Source organism: Lactuca saligna, chromosome 7 (genome assembly GCF_052625555.1).
Source record: "Lactuca saligna cultivar CGN05327 chromosome 7, ASM5262555v1, whole genome shotgun sequence".
Classification (NCBI taxonomy): Eukaryota; Viridiplantae; Streptophyta; class Magnoliopsida; order Asterales; family Asteraceae; genus Lactuca; species Lactuca saligna.
This window is the reverse complement of record NC_136423.1, coordinates 23,463,118-23,481,023: the sequence shown is the minus strand read 5'-3', so window position 1 is coordinate 23,481,023 and position 17,906 is coordinate 23,463,118. Positions and strand designations below refer to the sequence as shown.

Below are 17,906 nucleotides of genomic sequence, written 5' to 3'. Positions count from 1 at the left end.
TTTTTACCAAAATACCTCATTGTTAGTTAAACTATCATCGAATTAAATACAACTATCATAGATTAAATGCAACAAAAGTACAATTGTCATTTCATTTAATAAAATTACTGGTAATTAATGTTTCCTTAATCTATGTGTTTTTTGTCTGTGGATAATAATTTAGGGGTGAGATTTGACTGGACCGGACCAGGTTTTTAGAGTAGGTTCGGTTCTCAATTCTTTGGATCATGCAAAATCAGTCCGGTCCAACAATAACTCATTTTAAAGTAATAAATAAACCAACTTCGTTTGTGTTTCAATGCCTTGTATCATATACATCTAAAGTTGTATCGGTCCAGCGGGTACAAGAATCGACCCAGATCTGGCTCCAGTAAGCTTCAACGGGTTCGGTCCATGGTCCACCAATTTCTGTTATATTCATATTTGGAAAACAATACATAGTTTTTTCGTTCCGCCGAAAAACGTCATTCCATTTCCTATTCAATTATTGCATACCGGACACTACCTAGAATTATAATATGAAAGGTCTTCTTTTGCTTTTTAAATGGCCATATGTTGATTTGCCAATTAACTTTTTTTTGTAATTCCTAAATAATAATATCTATCTTTTTCTTCATCTCACATTGCAAGGTTTATGTAAAAAGTTCATTCTCACATCTCCCTGCAGTAACAGATGTGAATAAGGTGAATAGTGGGCTGAATCAGCTTAAAAGTCGATTGACTTTACTTTATAATATCCACTCTAATATAATAATATGTCCAAACTTTCTAATGCCGTTTTACGTCACAATCTTTTTGAGTATTCATGACATCGGATAAGCACTCATCACAAACATATAATTTCACGTGCATGAGTTTTCTAATCATTGTAGTTACAGTTTTATTATAAATCCAACCATCATATTTGTTAAAAAGCAAAAATAACTCAAGTATGAAGTATGTAACAATTTGTTCTAATTATCACGCTTGTTATTTATCTTTAAAACTATGACCTAAAATCCCTCATCATATACTTACCTCTTTTTACCCTTATAGGCTACATGCTTTGTCTTTTACCAAAAATAGCAACCAACCTACATTTTTTTTACAATCTACAGCCTTTTGTAGCATAAAACCTAACAATGACGTGGCTTCAGTTGTCAACAATAGATATTGCTCATAATTCAAGCTTTTCACAATTCTTTTAAGTTAATATTTCAAGACTCCAACAAACCATAACTTTATATAGAAAGATTTAAAGAGAAGTGAAACGGGTAATCAGTTCTCTTGAAATATACAAAGATACATTATAATCTTTCCCATAGTAAAAGGGTACATAAAACTTTCCTTGTACAATGAGAACATGCATGGTAATGGTGGTGCACCGCCTCCTGCCGCTAGTGATGCTGACCATCGGGCCCCCCAGGGGCAACTCTAGCCGTGCCCATCATTTTCCTCCTATTGTAATTCTTCAATTTAGATAACTCTAAAACTAAATCATTCAAAAACTTGGTGCTTTTCACCCCTCTTTCCATACCCTTAACTCCACGATAACTTGTCTCCAAACTGCTTACATTTGTAAACAAAAGTAGTAGAAGAATGCACATTGAAATTAGCTTAGAAGATGAATTAGCCATTTTCATGATACTTGAAACCGGTAATCAGTTATAGAGATTTATATAAAATTAATAATGATCGAGTTTGTTGAATGATAGTTGCATAACTCTAGCTGAATATATATAGTGCTTCAAGTCTAGGAAAATGTTAAGAATTATAATGTTTTATATAATTAATAGTTCCACACATATGCAATTATAAAGATATCAAGACAAAGCCATAAAGTTGTATTATATCTATTTTTGGGTGGGTAGACATGTTTTTTTTCTTTGACTAGATTTTAAATATACCAATGCCTTGTTAAATTTAACGACATGTGAATTATAGGCATATCATATCTATTATTAGTAAGGATCACGCCATATAGTGTTAAATGCAATAAATAACAACCTAATTTTATTGATTTGTTAAATATATTTTCATTTTCTTATTACAACATTGTACTTTCTCAATAAGCTATAGTACTTGGCCAGATATAATTGTGCTTTCATTTTCTTTTTCTTGGGTTGGAAGGTATCGACGAAAGATGGCAAAAGACAAGCGGCAATCACCGGGGAAATGGCGTCGAGCAACCGGCGGTACCATTATTTGCATCTTTGACAAAAAGTATATATATATATATATATATATATATATATATATATATATATATATATATATATATATATATATATATATATATATATATATATATATACTAGCCGTCTACCCGCGCAAAGCGGCGGGGCACGTGAGTTCTTTCGGTGATATGTTTCCATTACAAAATTGTTATGTTAAAAAAAAGTACATGTTGAAGACAATATAATCAAACTATGGTGTTATTTGTTACATCATGCATCAAATAACCAATAAAAAGCAACCAGTCAAGACGACACAAAATATTAATCGTGCAATACTTCTTTATACACCACATTTGCTGTATAAACCCCATCACCTTTTGAATTTTCGTTAGGGTTTACTAATACTTTTGTATTGCAACGTGAAACCCCTCTGGACAATGCAACATAAAGTTGTCCATGCGAGAATACTGGTTCTGGAAGATAGATACCTACATATGGAATTGTTTGTCCCTGAGCTTTATTGATTGTCATTGCAAAGCACAATCGAATAGGAAACTGTTTCCTCATTAGAGGATCGATGGTTGCTACTAATTGCTTGTAACTGGTATTGGTTTCATATCGATGGATGTGGATTCGCATATGAAATCAATTGTGTTCGCATCTATGAAATCAGTTCGCATATGACATCAATTGAGTTCGCATTTGGTTTTGTGGGTCAAAACAGTTCGCATAAGAAGTTCACGATTTGTTTGAGGTTAATTGATTTTGATTTCGCAAGCTTGGAGTCGGAGATCTGGATTGTGTTCGCATCTATAGAATGCGAGGAGAATTTAATGGTGATATTCAGTTCGCATTTGGTGACACAAGTACGTGGTTGATGATTTTTGGTTGGTTCGCATTTGAAATTAGTGGGTTTCGCATTTGGGTTCGTATCTGGGTTTCTCAAACAACTGAAATGCGAATATGAGACAATTGATTAATTTCTCAGTTAATGCGATGAAATGCGAATGAACTCAAAGACGGATGGATGCAAGATACGAAGAATTTGAATGAAAATGCGAAGTTTTTAATGTATAAATGCGAATTGGGGAAGAAAGCTTAGAGTTTCGCATTTGGCACCTGATCTTTTCAAGAAATAATATAAGTGGTCCAACTTCGCAAAATGGGGTCATTTAATCAGAAAATCGATCATTCTTCAAATATGACATTTAATCAGAAAATCGATCTAAAAATGAGACATTTGGTGTTTATCGATTTTTCAGGGTCGACGGGTTGTATGAAAAGCGAAGGCTGAGTAATTGAAAATTAGAGGATCGATGGTTGCTACTAATTGCTTGTAACTGGTATTGGTTTCATATCGATGGATGTGGATTCGCATATGAAATCAATTGTGTTCGCATCTATGAAATCAGTTCGCATATGACATCAATTGAGTTCGCATTTGGTTTTGTGGGTCAAAACAGTTCGCATAAGAAGTTCACGATTTGTTTGAGGTTAATTGATTTTGATTTCGCAAGCTTGGAGTCGGAGATCTGGATTGTGTTCGCATCTATGGAATGCGAGGAGAATTTAATAGTGATATTCAGTTCGCATTTGGTGACACAAGTACGTGGTTGATGATTTTTGGTTGGTTCGCATTTGAAATCAGTGGGTTTCGCATTTGGGTTCGTATCTGGGTTTCTCAAACAACTGAAATGCGAATATGAGACAACTGATTAATTTCTCAGTTAATGCGATGAAATGCGAATGAACTCAAAGACGGATGGATGCAAGATGCGAAGAATTTGAATGAAAATGCGAAGTTTTTAATGTATAAATGCGAATGAACTCAAAGACGGAAGAAAGTTTTTAATCTTAAATGAAATCATAGTTTCCTAATAAATTAATTAACAAAATACTTAACCCGAAAACAAAATCGAAAACCAAAATATAACCACATAACGTGAACCCACCAAACCAATTACGAATGTCAAGGAAAGACACATGAGAATTAACAAAAAAAAAAAAAAACTTTCATTCACAAATGGTATAATGCATAAATAAAGCTTATTTTTTTCATTTACATACAAAATATTAAGAACAAAACACTCCCATGTTCTTGTACATGATACATACAAAACAAAGAAGAAACTATTATTCATATGGTACCTTCAAATATAAGAATGATACAATAGTCAAATATGTATATGATAAAATTTGAAACAAATCAATCCAAATTCACAAAATTTTGTCAGTTAAAATTTTTTTGTTGTCTGACAATAAATGAAACCAAAAACTTATGCATTGCAATTTTTAAAAACAAAACTTACAAATGGGTTTACCCCAAACAATTACAAAAACTTACATATTGCAACTTTAAAGAAAAAACTAAACATTCAACTACAAGAGCTCTAAAAACCCAACAAGAAGATCATATTCAGATCTTAAGAAGCTTACCCACGATTTCTTTGAGATGTTGGTTTATATCAATCCATTTCAAGTCCTGTAAACACACATAAACACAAAGTTAGACAACTGGTATTGGTTTCATATCGATGGATGTGGATTCGCATATGAAATCAATTGTGTTCGCATATATGAAATCAGTTCACATATGACATCAATTGAGTTCGCATTTGGTTTTGTGGGTCAAAACAGTTCGCATAAGAAGTTCACGATTTGTTTGAGGTTAATTGATTTTGATTTCGCAAGCTTGGAGTCGGAGATCTGGATTGTGTTCGCATCTATAGAATGCGAGGAGAATTTAATGGTGATATTCAGTTCGCATTTGGTGACACAAGTACGTGGTTGATGATTTTTGGTTGGTTCGCATTTGAAATCAGTGGGTTTCGCATTTGGGTTCGTATCTGGGTTTCTCAAACAACTGAAATGTGAATATGAGACAACTGATTAATTTCTCAGTTAATGCGATGAAATGCGAATGAACTCAAAGACGGATGGATGCAAGATGCGAAGAATTTGAATGAAAATGCGAAGTTTTTAATGTATAAATGCGAATGAACTCAAAGACGGAAGAAAGTTTTTAATCTTAAATGAAATCATAGTTTCCTAATAAATTAATTAACAAAATACTTAACCCGAAAACAAAATCGAAAACCAAAATATAACCACATAACGTGAACCCACCAAACCAATTACGAATGTCAAAGAAAGACACATGAGAATTAACAAAAAAAAAAAAAAAAAAAAACTTTCATTCACAAATGGTATAATGCATAAATAAAGCTTATTTTTTTCATTTACATACAAAATATTAAGAACAAAACACTCCCATGTTCTTGTACATGATACATACAAAACAAAGAAGAAACTATTATTCATATGGTACCTTCAAATATAAGAATGATACAATAGTCAAATATGTATATGATAAAATTTGAAACAAATCAATCCAAATTCACAAAATTTTGTCAGTTAAATTTTTTTTGTTGTCTGACAATAAATGAAACCAAAAACTTATGCATTGCAATTTTCAAAAACAAAACTTACAAATGGGTTTACCCCAAACAATAACAAAAACTTACATATTGCAACTTTAAAGAAAAAACTAAACATTCAACTACAAGAGCTCTAAAAACCCAACAAGAAGATCATATTCAGATCTTAAGAAGCTTACCCACGATTTCTTTGAGATGTTGGTTTATATCAATCCATTTCAAGTCCTGTAAACACACATAAACACAAAGTTAGACATACGCATAGATACAGGACGATGGTCAGCAGCACCGGAATTTTAGAAGGATGCATAGAGGAAACTAATATGTGGAAGCTATGAGGTAGCTTTTTGATAGAGAGACAGAAAGGGGAAGTGCAAAGAACGATAACAAAGGTGGTGGGTTTAGCAAGCATTGTTATTTTTCTTGAAAACAAACATTAATTAAATGGATAAGGATTCAACAACTACAGTAAAATGATAGAGTAATAAGATATTTCCTTCATTAACTGGAGTCCATATCAGTACAGATAGTTGAAGATATACCTGAATTGATACAGATAGTTGAGAAATGTCAAAAGGACACAAATACCCTTAGTACCACTTAAACAAGAAAGCTTTACTCTAGATACACTTATACAAGAATATTTAATATACAAATGATTACCCAAAATGTAGACAAACATCAGAACCTGAAATGGAGAGGAAACACCGGAAATTGAGAGTAAACATTGACGATTATGTGATAAATGACTGAAAAGAACACTTTAAAATTGCTAACAAAAACCTGTATTGTTAGAGAACGTTTGTAAATTAATAGTGTTTGCCTCCTGGTTCTGCAATAGAGAGAGAGAGAGAGAGAGAGATGGTTGGAGACCTATGACCACAAAAAGAGAAATTCTCAAATTCACAAAATTTTGTCAGTTAAAGAGCACTAACCTTGAAATCGTGTTGGATCCTGGTCCACTGTGACACTTGTGAAAATGGTTGTCTGAGGTTTCTAGAGAGTCGAGTGCGACCAGCTGTGAGTAGTAGATGGTTAGGTCTCCAGGTATGTGTGTAAAATGCGTAACACTTACGACCTCACAGATAAGAAATTTTTTGCAGTCAATTGGTCATATAAGGGGATGGGGCAGAGATATGAAGAAAAAGATTCGTTCTAGACTTGACCGGTGCAATCGATCAAAATCAAATAATTAGAGAATAGAACAGTAGCATATGCTAGATGTCGAGAGATGGGGGTTGTGAACGGTGGTAAGATGAAGTGCGATGATGATGAAGGTGGCCTGTTTGATGGTAGTGAAGGTTATGTGACAACAAAGTTTACTGATGGTGTTGTGATGTTCGATATTCGGGTTTCTAAAGGAGATATGCAAGAGAAGAGAAAGGCAGAGGTGTTTAGCAGCGACTGTAATGGTCTCAGTGGTCAAGGTGTGGTGGGTAACTGCGTCGAATATGGGAGGAATTTTAGAGTATTTAATAGAGAGGGAGAGAGTTCAAGGAGAGAAGAGATGGCGACTCATCTAGGGTTATTCTACAAGGAAGGGCTATAGATACTAAGATAAGAGATGATATATAAAGTTTATCTATAGACCGATTCAATTGGCAAAATCTGAGGAAGATGGGTTCTTCTTTGACCAGTTCAATTTGAAGAAGAAAGCCAAAGCCTATTCAATATGTACGTAATTCATGTTAACTGCGTAAGATTTGGTATTTTTCTATGCATAAACTCATTGTAAATAGCGTAATAAGGGTTATACCTCTTAAAATTTAATATTATTTTATTAATGATTACTTGTACTAACAGCTTAATGGTTTGGACGTCTTAAAAAATATTATTATTATATTGAATCTATTTATGGAAATAGTTGGATTTCTATTATAAAGTAGTATAGATATATATATATATATATATATATATATATATATATATATATATATATATATATATATATATATATATATATATATATCAATTTCATTGCACACCACTTCAATTCATTTCTATGGATTACTCGGAAAAATTCAAACATGGCGGTTCTAGCCAAATACACAACTAATGAAACGTAAACACAAGTCAAGTTATTCCAGTTTCTGCTCTGAAATCCCAAACCCCAAAATATCCACAATATCAAAACTAGGGGTGTGCGTGGTGCGGTTTAGAATCAAAACCGCAAATCGCACCGCATATGCGGTTTGAATATTTTAGAAACCGCAAACCGCACCACAAATATTCAAAACCGCGTTATGCGGTGCGGTTTGATGCGGACGGTTTATGCGGTGCGGTTTGTGCGGTTTGATGAGTTGTTCAGCATTAAATCTATCAAAAAACCAAAAAACTGACCCGGTTAACAAAAATTGATTGCTTTTATTTCATAAAAATAAATACAATTTTCAAGTTAAATCGTTTTTAATAAATTGTGATTCATGCTACTATAGTTTTGTAAGTGTCCCTGTTATTGTTTTATATTGCCGTTATAGTTGCTATATTCTTGTAAACTGTGGGATCTTGATCTAATAGTGATTTAATGTTACATTATAGATATTTGATCATTGTAAGAAATATATTTGAATACATCGTTTCTAAATCATGATTTGAAGTTATAACAAAGTAAAGAATATATATATATATATATATATATATATATATATATATATATATATATATATATATATATATATATGCGGTGCGGTGCGGTTTGAACCGCGATTTTATAAATACAAACCGCAAACCACACCGCATAGTGCGGTTTGATAAAATAACGAATCGCAAACCGCACCACGGAATTCTAAACCGTAGTATGCGGTGCGGTTTGGTGCGGTGCGGGCGGTTTGTGCGGTTTTTTGCACACCCCTATTCAAAACTATCAACAATAATTTAACCAATACCCAGTGCAACAATCCTACAACCAATTTCACACTCCGCAAAAAAAATATTGGGTATAGTCAATAAATGCAGTTTTCTCAAATAGTTTCGGAAACCAAATTTCAATATTCTCGTCCCATGGTCTCCCAGTTTCGTGATAATCAAAATGTAGAGTCCAAAGAATATAGTGACAAACCCCTCTCGACCGAAATCAACAAGCAAGCGAGATACGAACCCGTTGCCAATACATACGGTTATATTATGCTATGTTAATGAATGCATCCTCGTATTATTGTATATATTAAAGCACTTACAACTTATAAAGAGTACCCAAGCTGAGTCGGGTACTATTCATCGGGTTCATCGGCTTCTGGTATATGTTTAGAACATCCGCAATGCATAGTTTAATGAGAGAATTGAATGATGTGGCATGTTTAATTGACATTCAATTGATTAAACTCTATCATTGTGGGATGCCATATTGGCATTCAATGGATATGAAGTTCAATGGCCATTAAACTCTTCGATGGAAAAAATGAAACATTTTAACTATTAAATACATATTCCATTGAACTCTGTTGAGTTCCATGCATTGTTGGAAAATTAATGTAGAGTTACATAGTGAAGTAAAATGATGATGTGTCTTAAAGAATTCTAGTTGTGTGGACACATCAAGTAACAGTCAAAATTTAGTTGGTTTGATAAAAAAAAAATTAAAATAATATTTAGTATGTGAGCTTGGCAGTTAAATAAATAATAACTCCTTTGGATAAACATAAAATGAATTCTTACTTACTTAGTTTCTTACATCTGAATCAAAAAAAAGTAACAATTTTGCTTCTTCGATAAATTAGGACGTTGAAGTACAATCAACAAGTGTTTGACATCACTTAAATGAAATATATATATATATATATATATATATATATATATATATATATATATATATATATATATATATATATATATATATATATATATATATATATATATATATATATAAGCATGTTTAATAATATATCTTTATTTAATTAAATTTACTTTTTAAATCAATTTTTTATATATTTAATTTTATTTTGTTTTCTAATAATAAATACCAAACATGTTTGAGTGGCTTATTCCAATCTTTTAAACTAACAGAAAACAATAATGTTTGAACCAAATCTGATAATGAAATGTAATGATTCGTGTGTGTATATATATATATATATATATATATATATATATATATATATATATATATATATATATATATATATATATATATATATATATATATATATATATATATATATATATATATATATATATATATATATATATCTTTACTATCTTATAAAAGAAATCTAACTATTTCTAAAAATAGATTGATTATAATAATAATATTTTTTTAAGACGTCCAAATGATGAAGCTGATAGTACAAGTAATTATTAATAAAATAATATTAAATTTTAACCATATTTTGAATTCAAATATTTATCATCAAATCTCCTTATATTTCTCAACAATTTGATATGGTTTCCTCAAATCTCGGATTCATTCAAATTTTGAACCCTTTTAGATATCCTTAAATTTAGCATGTTGATTCAAATATCCCTCCAATCGCATATACCTCTTTGCTCCCTCCTCTACTATAAAGTCCACCGTCCAGGAACAAAAAACGACTTCATTTCCCAAATAACACCATAGTTTGATTATTTTGTCTTCGACGTGTACTTTCTTTTGTAACATAACATTTTTGTAGAGGAAACATATCACTAAAAGAATTTACACGCCCCGCCGCTTTTGCGCGGGTGCACTGCTAGTATATATATATATATATATATATATATATATATATATATATATATATATATATATATATATATATATATATATATATATATAGAGAGAGAGAGAGAGGTTATTATGTTCTAACTATATATTGTGAGCATATACGTGTTGATTCTTGACCATTCATTTTAGTTATTTTAAAAAAGTAATTAATGTGTATTACATGTAAAGATATAATAGGTATTAATTAAATGATCAACATTTAATATGCATTAATTATATGATTGGTCTAGAATAAATATTATATGCACATGATAAAGTAAAAATATTTGAACCTAAGTATATATAATATGCATTAATTATATGATTGGTCTAGAATAAATATTATATGCACATGATAAAGTAGAAACATTTGAACCTCTATATATATATATATATATATATATATATATATATATATATATATATATATATATATATATATATATATATATATATATATATATATAGTTGTGATGCTTGTATACAACATGTATTGATTAAAAAAATATTAAATATTAAACAATAAACATGTTTAAAGTGAAATTTCAAAATAAATATGATTGAAATGATGAATAGGGAAGTAATTCTATCTATAATAATAATAATAAGTTATTGACATATTATAAAGAATTGTTAATATAAAGAATTGTTCTGAATCATAAATTTTCAAACTTTTGCTAATACAACATTATATTTCCTATTGATAAGTTTATCATAATTGTCTAAGATAATTATTTTTAATTCATCTCTATAAATCAACAGATTGCAGTATATAGTTCATAAAGTAAAATAACATAGTCTATAAAAATCATAATAATTAATTATAAATTTACAAAATATAATAAATCTCAACACATATATTTTAAAGATTATTATATAAACATTAAAAATAAAAAATATATACTTTTTGAAAGAAGAATATTCAATTAATTATAAAAAACATATATAAATATATATTTCAAAACCAATGATAAAAGGTAAATAAGTTTTATAAATACTATCCTTAAACTCTAATATTATGTAATCATGGATAATACAGATATTTAATTAGAATGAAACATGTTATTGTTATCGATACAAAGTAAATAAAAATTGGAAATGGTGATTATGACTTAGTTGGAGCTTCCGAAAGAAAAGAAAATTGTTATGGTAAATTGGAAATAATTATAAATCAAATTCCAATAACATAAAAAAATGGCATTTAATGATTAATTTTTGTTTTGCACCGCGTATTAGTTTCAATGAATAAGTAGTTGATTTAGCTCAACGGTATCCGGCGTTGTTCTCCCTCGTTGAGGTCGAGGGTTCAAGTCTCATTGTGAACATAAGTGGAATAATTTAGGAGTAGTAAGTATAACCAAAAGAGATGGGGAATGGGCCCATGAAATTGATTTCCCAAACATCAAAGATCTCACAAATAAGGATAGGGCTTTGAATTATTTGGTACTTCATGGACACGGTTCCTATTATTTAATATCGATCATAACTCTTACAAAATAGATAGGTATCTCTTGATTTTTGGTCGATAGTGTCCATATTCTAGCACCTTCCGCATGGGTTTTTTATTACCAAAATGACCTCCACATGCATACTCATGACAAAACTTCAAGATTGATTCGACCACATTTTGGTGAACACACCTCCGTATTAGTTGACCCGGGTAATGTTTCCAAAGATAAGGGTCATCTCACATGTAGTATTTTGAGTCACTCTTCAACTTGGCCTTTTGGTACTTGGTGAATGTGTATGGTATTTATTTAGTAACCAATAAATTGACAATATATGCATACCTTGGAATGGTGTTTGAAATGTAGAAGAGGTGGTCATCCTGAAATTTATCGAGGATAGGAGAAGAGGATCCACCAACATTCAAACAACTTAAGTGATTCGCAACCAGGTTTTCAACACGACTTTTATCCTTTATCTCAAGATCAAATTCTTGTAAAAGAAGAATCCACCGAATCAATTATGGCCTGGAATCTTTCTTGGTCATTAGTCTCTCCCAGGTTGCATGGTCAGAGTATACAATCACTTTTTTCCTAAGAAGGTAATGTCGAAATCTCTCCAATGCAAAGACAATAGCTAGAAGTTCCTTCTCAGTGGTAGAATAATTGGCTTGAGCATTATCCAAGGTTTTGGAGGCATTGTAGATAACATGTGATGCCTTCCCTTCCTTTTGACCTAAAACCACTCCAATGGCGGAATTGCTTTCATCACACATAATTTCAAAAGAAAGTTCTCAATTTAGAGGTTGGACTATAGGATCGAATGTGAGTATGTCTTTAAGCTTGTCAAAGGCTTCTTGACATGCAACATTGATTCAAAGTAAACATCTTTTTGGAGAAGGAGGCACATTGGTCTTGTGATCTTCAAAAAATCTTTGATGAACCTCCAATAGAACCCTGCATGGCATAAGAAAGATTGCACCTCTCTAACACATGTTGGGTAAGGAAGGGTTCGTATGACATTGATTTTGGCTTTATCAACTTCAATTACCTTCTTGGAGACGATGTATCTGAAGATGATGCCTTGATTGACCATGAAGTAACACTTCTCAAAGTTTAACACCAACTTCTTTTCAATGCACCTTTTCAAAATCTTCTTGAGATTTCACAAGAAATCATCGAACGAATTGCCATAGACGGTGAAAAGTCATCTATGAAACACTTCAATTATATTCTCAATGTAGTCAGAGAAGATACTCATCATGCACCTTTGGAATGTGGTGGGGGCATTACACAATCCGAATGACATCCGCTTATAGACAAACGTGCCAAAGGGGCATGTAAAAGTCTTCTTGTCTTAATATTTTGGGGGAAACAAGTATTTGATGAAAACCTGTGTACCCATCAAGGCAACAATAATGCGATTTTCCTACCAACCTCTCAAGCATTTGGTCAATGAATGGAAGGGGAAAATGATCTTTTCGTGTGCTTGAATTCAACTTTCTATAATCAATGCACACCCTCCCTTCTTAATTTCAAGAACCGTGATTCTCGTTTTCTTGGGAACCACTTGAACCAGACTAACCTAATTGGAGTCGAAAATGGGGTAAATGATATTCGCATCAAGGAGCTTGATTATCTCTTTCTTGACAACTTTCATCATTGGATGATTTAATATTCTTTGAGCTTCCCTCCTAGGCTTACAATCATCTTCCATGAGGATCTTTTAAGTACATACATTAGGACTTATCCCCTTGATATCCTCTATTGTCCATCCCATAGCCTCTTTGTGATCTTTTAAAACTTTAACCAATTGGTCTACTTCATAATCTTTTAATTGAGAGGAGGTGATCACCATAAGAGTCTCGTATTTACCTAGATAAACATACTTTAAGTGGCTAGGTAAGACTTTCAATTCAAGTGTGGGTGGGTGGATTATGTAAGGGGGCATCTTTTTTACCGAATGAGATAAGGAAACTTGAGAGACATCTTTCTTTATTGACTTATTAACTTGTAAAGTCTTCTCGATCTCTTCAACTTCGGAGTCCAATGTATACATTTCCAATGTTTTCTTCAAACTCTCAAAATCAAGACTCATGTTGAGTACCATCTTCAAAATCTACCCATGTGATAAATCAAATACTTCTTGGGTTATTGGCTCGATCACATCAACCCAATACAATGGTGAAATGTTGTTAGGGTACCTCATTGCTTCAAAAATATTGAAGTGAATGGTCTCTCCATCAAACTCCATGGTGATCTTCCTGTTATTGACATCAATTATCGTGTGAGCGGTATTCATGAAAGGTCTTCCAAGGAGGATCATAGATGATTTGGAAGGAGTCTTCTCTTCAAGATTAATGACATAGAAATTTGTGGGAAAGATAAGTTGATTTACTTGTACTAGCACATCCTCCAACACTACTCTTGGAAATAAACCTGACTTGTCCGGTAATTAAATGATTACTCCGGTGTCTTCCAAAGGTCCAACATTAAGAGATTTAAATACCGAATATGGCATCACAGTGATCGAGGCCCCAAGGTCTAACATGGCACTTTCAACATGAAAATCACTGATAGTGCAAGGGATAGCAAACATTATGGGATCCTTGCGTTTGGGAGGTATCTTCTTTTGGATAACCTCGGACGCATTTTCATTGACTTGAATCTTTTCATTCGCCTTGAACTTCCTCTTGTTTATGCATAATTCATTGAGAAATTTTACATAACTTGGAATTTTCTTAATGGAATCCAATAGTGGAATGTTGGTTTTGACCTTGTTAAAAGTTTCAAGAAACTCCTTCTCTCCCTCCTTTTTCTTTGAGGGGGCTAACCGGGAGGGAAATATGGTGGTATGACCAATGGATTGATGGTCTTGTTAGAAGATTTGTGTTGATCAATGTTTGGAACAACCGATTCCTTTGGAGGAACACCACCTTTGAAGGTTCAACAACAATAACATCATATTCTTCTTCTCTTGAAACTCTTTTGGGGTTGCTTTCTCAAAGTGTTTTCCTACTTTTCAAGGTTATTGAACTCATATTGGGATTTTTCTCGGTTTGAGATAGAAGTTTAACCCATTGTTCCATCTTGATGAGAGCGGTGGCCAAGTATCCAATTTGTGCTTGAATGTTAGAGAAGGTTTTCTTTGTCTCTTGTGGAAATTGTGTTTGGCTTTAAGCAAGAGAAGTAACAATATCTTGAAGACTCATTTGATGATTACCACTTGATTGGCCTTATTGTTTAGGTTGTTGGTAATTTGGAGGGGTTGAGAGGTTTGTGGAGTTGCATATCATGGTTGGGTATGTTGTGGATATGGAGGTTTTTGGGATGGATATTGTGGATATTAGGGTCTCATCAGTGTATATAAAGGGTTTTGCTTTAGTGGGTACGGGTTGTTTGGGTTATTCCTCCAATTCGGGTTGTATGTGTTTTGAAATCCCATGGGTCTTGGTTGACCTTGATATCATCCCATTGCATTAACATCCTCCGGTTCACTTCTAAGTATGGGACATTTATACGTATAATGCCCCATCATTGCAGAAAGTCCACAAACCATCAATTTTTGACAACTTCCCACCACTATTTGACTCAACATATTAGTCAAATCCAAGAGTTTTGATTCCAAGCGTTAGGTGTTGCTAACTTCACCAACAACTTGTGGGGAACTTCACTTCATGTCATTTCGAGTTCCAAAGTTTCTTTGATTAAGCGAAATGGTACCAAAAAGTGATCTTTTTTTCTTGAGGTGTCTTGTTGAATATGTCACCCCCACTGAAGCATCAATCATCATCCAATCTTTCTCATTCATACCCTCATAAAATTGTTGAAGAATTAGTTTTTCGGGTATGTTATGTTGAGGACAGCTTGTACACAAGTTGTTGAATTGCTCCCAAAAATCATGAAAAGTCTCATTCTAGCCTTAACGAATCCCCAAAATGTCACTCCTTTGACTTAATATTCGGGAACTAGGATAGACCTTGCTATTTAAGGCTTTGAGTAACTCTTCCTATGTGTGAATATATCCTAGTGGTAAGTTAAATAACCACTCTCTAGATTTATCTTCGAAGGTGATTAGGAAGGCGGTTAACTTGAAATCATCCAATGTCACATGTTTGGACAACATGCTAACACATATCATATAACATGACTTCAAATACCTTTGAGGATCTTCTATGTCCAAACCATGGAAATTGGTGAGTTGATGTACAAAACTTGACTTCAATTCAATCCCTTGGTGGTTTGTGGGATAAACAATACCAAGAGGTATGTGGGTAACATCCATCTCCATCATTTGTCTAAGTGTCAACTGTTGAGGGGGATTGGGTGGATTGGGTTTTGTTGCATGTAATTGGGAGGTTGTTGGTAATGTGGGTATAGGTATTGTTGGTGACTGTACATTTGTGGTGGATAAGGTTGGTAGTTTGGATATTGGTTGTAGAGAGGTTGTTGTTGTTGGTACATAGAGTATTTATACATTTGAGGTCGTTGGTAAATGGGTTTTTGTGGTTGATGTGCTTGTTGTTGTTGAACTTGAAGATAATTGTTTTGAGGTTGGTTGTTTTGGTGGAAGTTTTGGTTTTATGGTTGTGTTTGTTGATAATTGGGTTGATTTGGGTAAGGAGGGGGTTGATTCCAAGGTGGGATATTTATGATAGGTTCTTGGTGTTGTTGTTGTCTTGGTTGTTGAGGTGGGGTATTGGCATGTTGATTGTTTAGGTTTGGGTTGGGATTGTGATGTGGAGTGTGATTCATATCTGTGTAGTTTTCAAAAGAAACATCTTCAAAGTAATGACCAATAATTGGAGACCTCGATTCGGTGTTAGTATCACTTGAAGTATGAACTTGGACTTCTATGTTGATTAGTAGATAAGAAGAAGCTTGAACGATTTGTTGTTGTTTTGCTTGTTTGAGTAACTTTTTCATCCTTTTTACTTCTTTTTTAATCTTTGGACCTTAGAGTAGTTTGTCGGTTCTTGTATAGCTAGGAATAAACAATCAAATAAAAATAACCAATTTCCCCGTCAACAACGCCAAAACTTGGTGGGATGTCAAGTCCACCAAGTAAATTACACCCTCTGTTCACAAATAAAATTTAATATAGTGGTAAAAATGGATATCGATCCGCGGGGTAAATGGTTGTATTTAATCACTAATGCAATCCAATACAACTAGTGTAATAAAACCAACTAACTACAGTTAAACTAAAAGGGGTGTAATTTCTTAAAAACTAAAATACTTGAAGAACTAAAATACTTGAAATTAAGCAAGATCGCGAGATGCTCAAATATTAGAGAGAATTGGTTAACCAAGGCAATTCAACACAATGAATATTTGTGTGTTTATCATTAGCATGCAATATGAAGATTATGATTCATGCAAAACTGGTTATAGAAATCATGAAGCACGATATGTCAAGATTCCTCAAAGGTAGTATGGAGGTTGGGGAAGCACACAACACACCTTCTTAATCAAAATCAAGGATTTAGTTGAAGCAATTGAACCCAAGAAAGTTGATTAGCCTTAAGAATAAAGGAATCCCTAATTCCTTAAGGATGTCAATGCTTACACATCCATAAACCAGTCATGATCCATAAAATAGAGATGATTTCTACCATCATAAAGCCCTTCTTCTAAGTAAATTCAATGATTCAATGTTAAACCAAAGAAATAAACCAACAATTGCTCATTCAAGTATTAAGCTCATTATCAAAATATTAAACAAGCATAAGAATTATGAACCGGAATCATAAACATAAGATAAATGAAAATCAAGCATGAATCCTTCAAAACCCACAAATATCCAAGGGTTTTAGACCAAGTCAACCAATTAAAGAGATTAGCGACTCATGGTAACAAGATAACAATCACAAAGGTGTTTTTGCATCAAGAAACTAACAATTACTAGAAGGATGAGAAGAATGTGGACCAATCTCTCAAAAATTACCTCCAAGGTGCTCCAATGGTGGAAAATCAAAGTGTAGATGCCAAGCCTAACCCCCCAAGGTAAATGATGAGAAATATGACCAAAATACCCCAAAGTGTGTAGTTGCACGGGTACCCTCTCAAAGTTGTGTGACTGAGACTCCACTCTTGCAAACGATGTTGGAATGCTATTGGCTCTTTTTCTCCACTAAACCACCCCACTGCTCAAAATTCCGTTGGTCCCCTCCACACCTCACATGATTCA

At 32.8% G+C, this 17,906-nt stretch overlaps 1 long non-coding RNA gene across 1 annotated transcript; it reads right to left on the bottom strand.

The window, feature by feature from the left end:
* Positions 1 to 5,625: 5,625 nt before the first annotated feature.
* Positions 5,626 to 7,200, bottom strand: LOC145007583 (uncharacterized). The gene is made up of 2 exons (XR_013662997.1): positions 6,529 to 7,200; positions 5,626 to 6,425 (listed from the first exon to the last, which is right to left on the bottom strand). It is a non-coding gene; the product is annotated as an uncharacterized LOC145007583 (long non-coding RNA).
* Between the last annotated feature and the right edge of the window lie 10,706 nt (positions 7,201 to 17,906).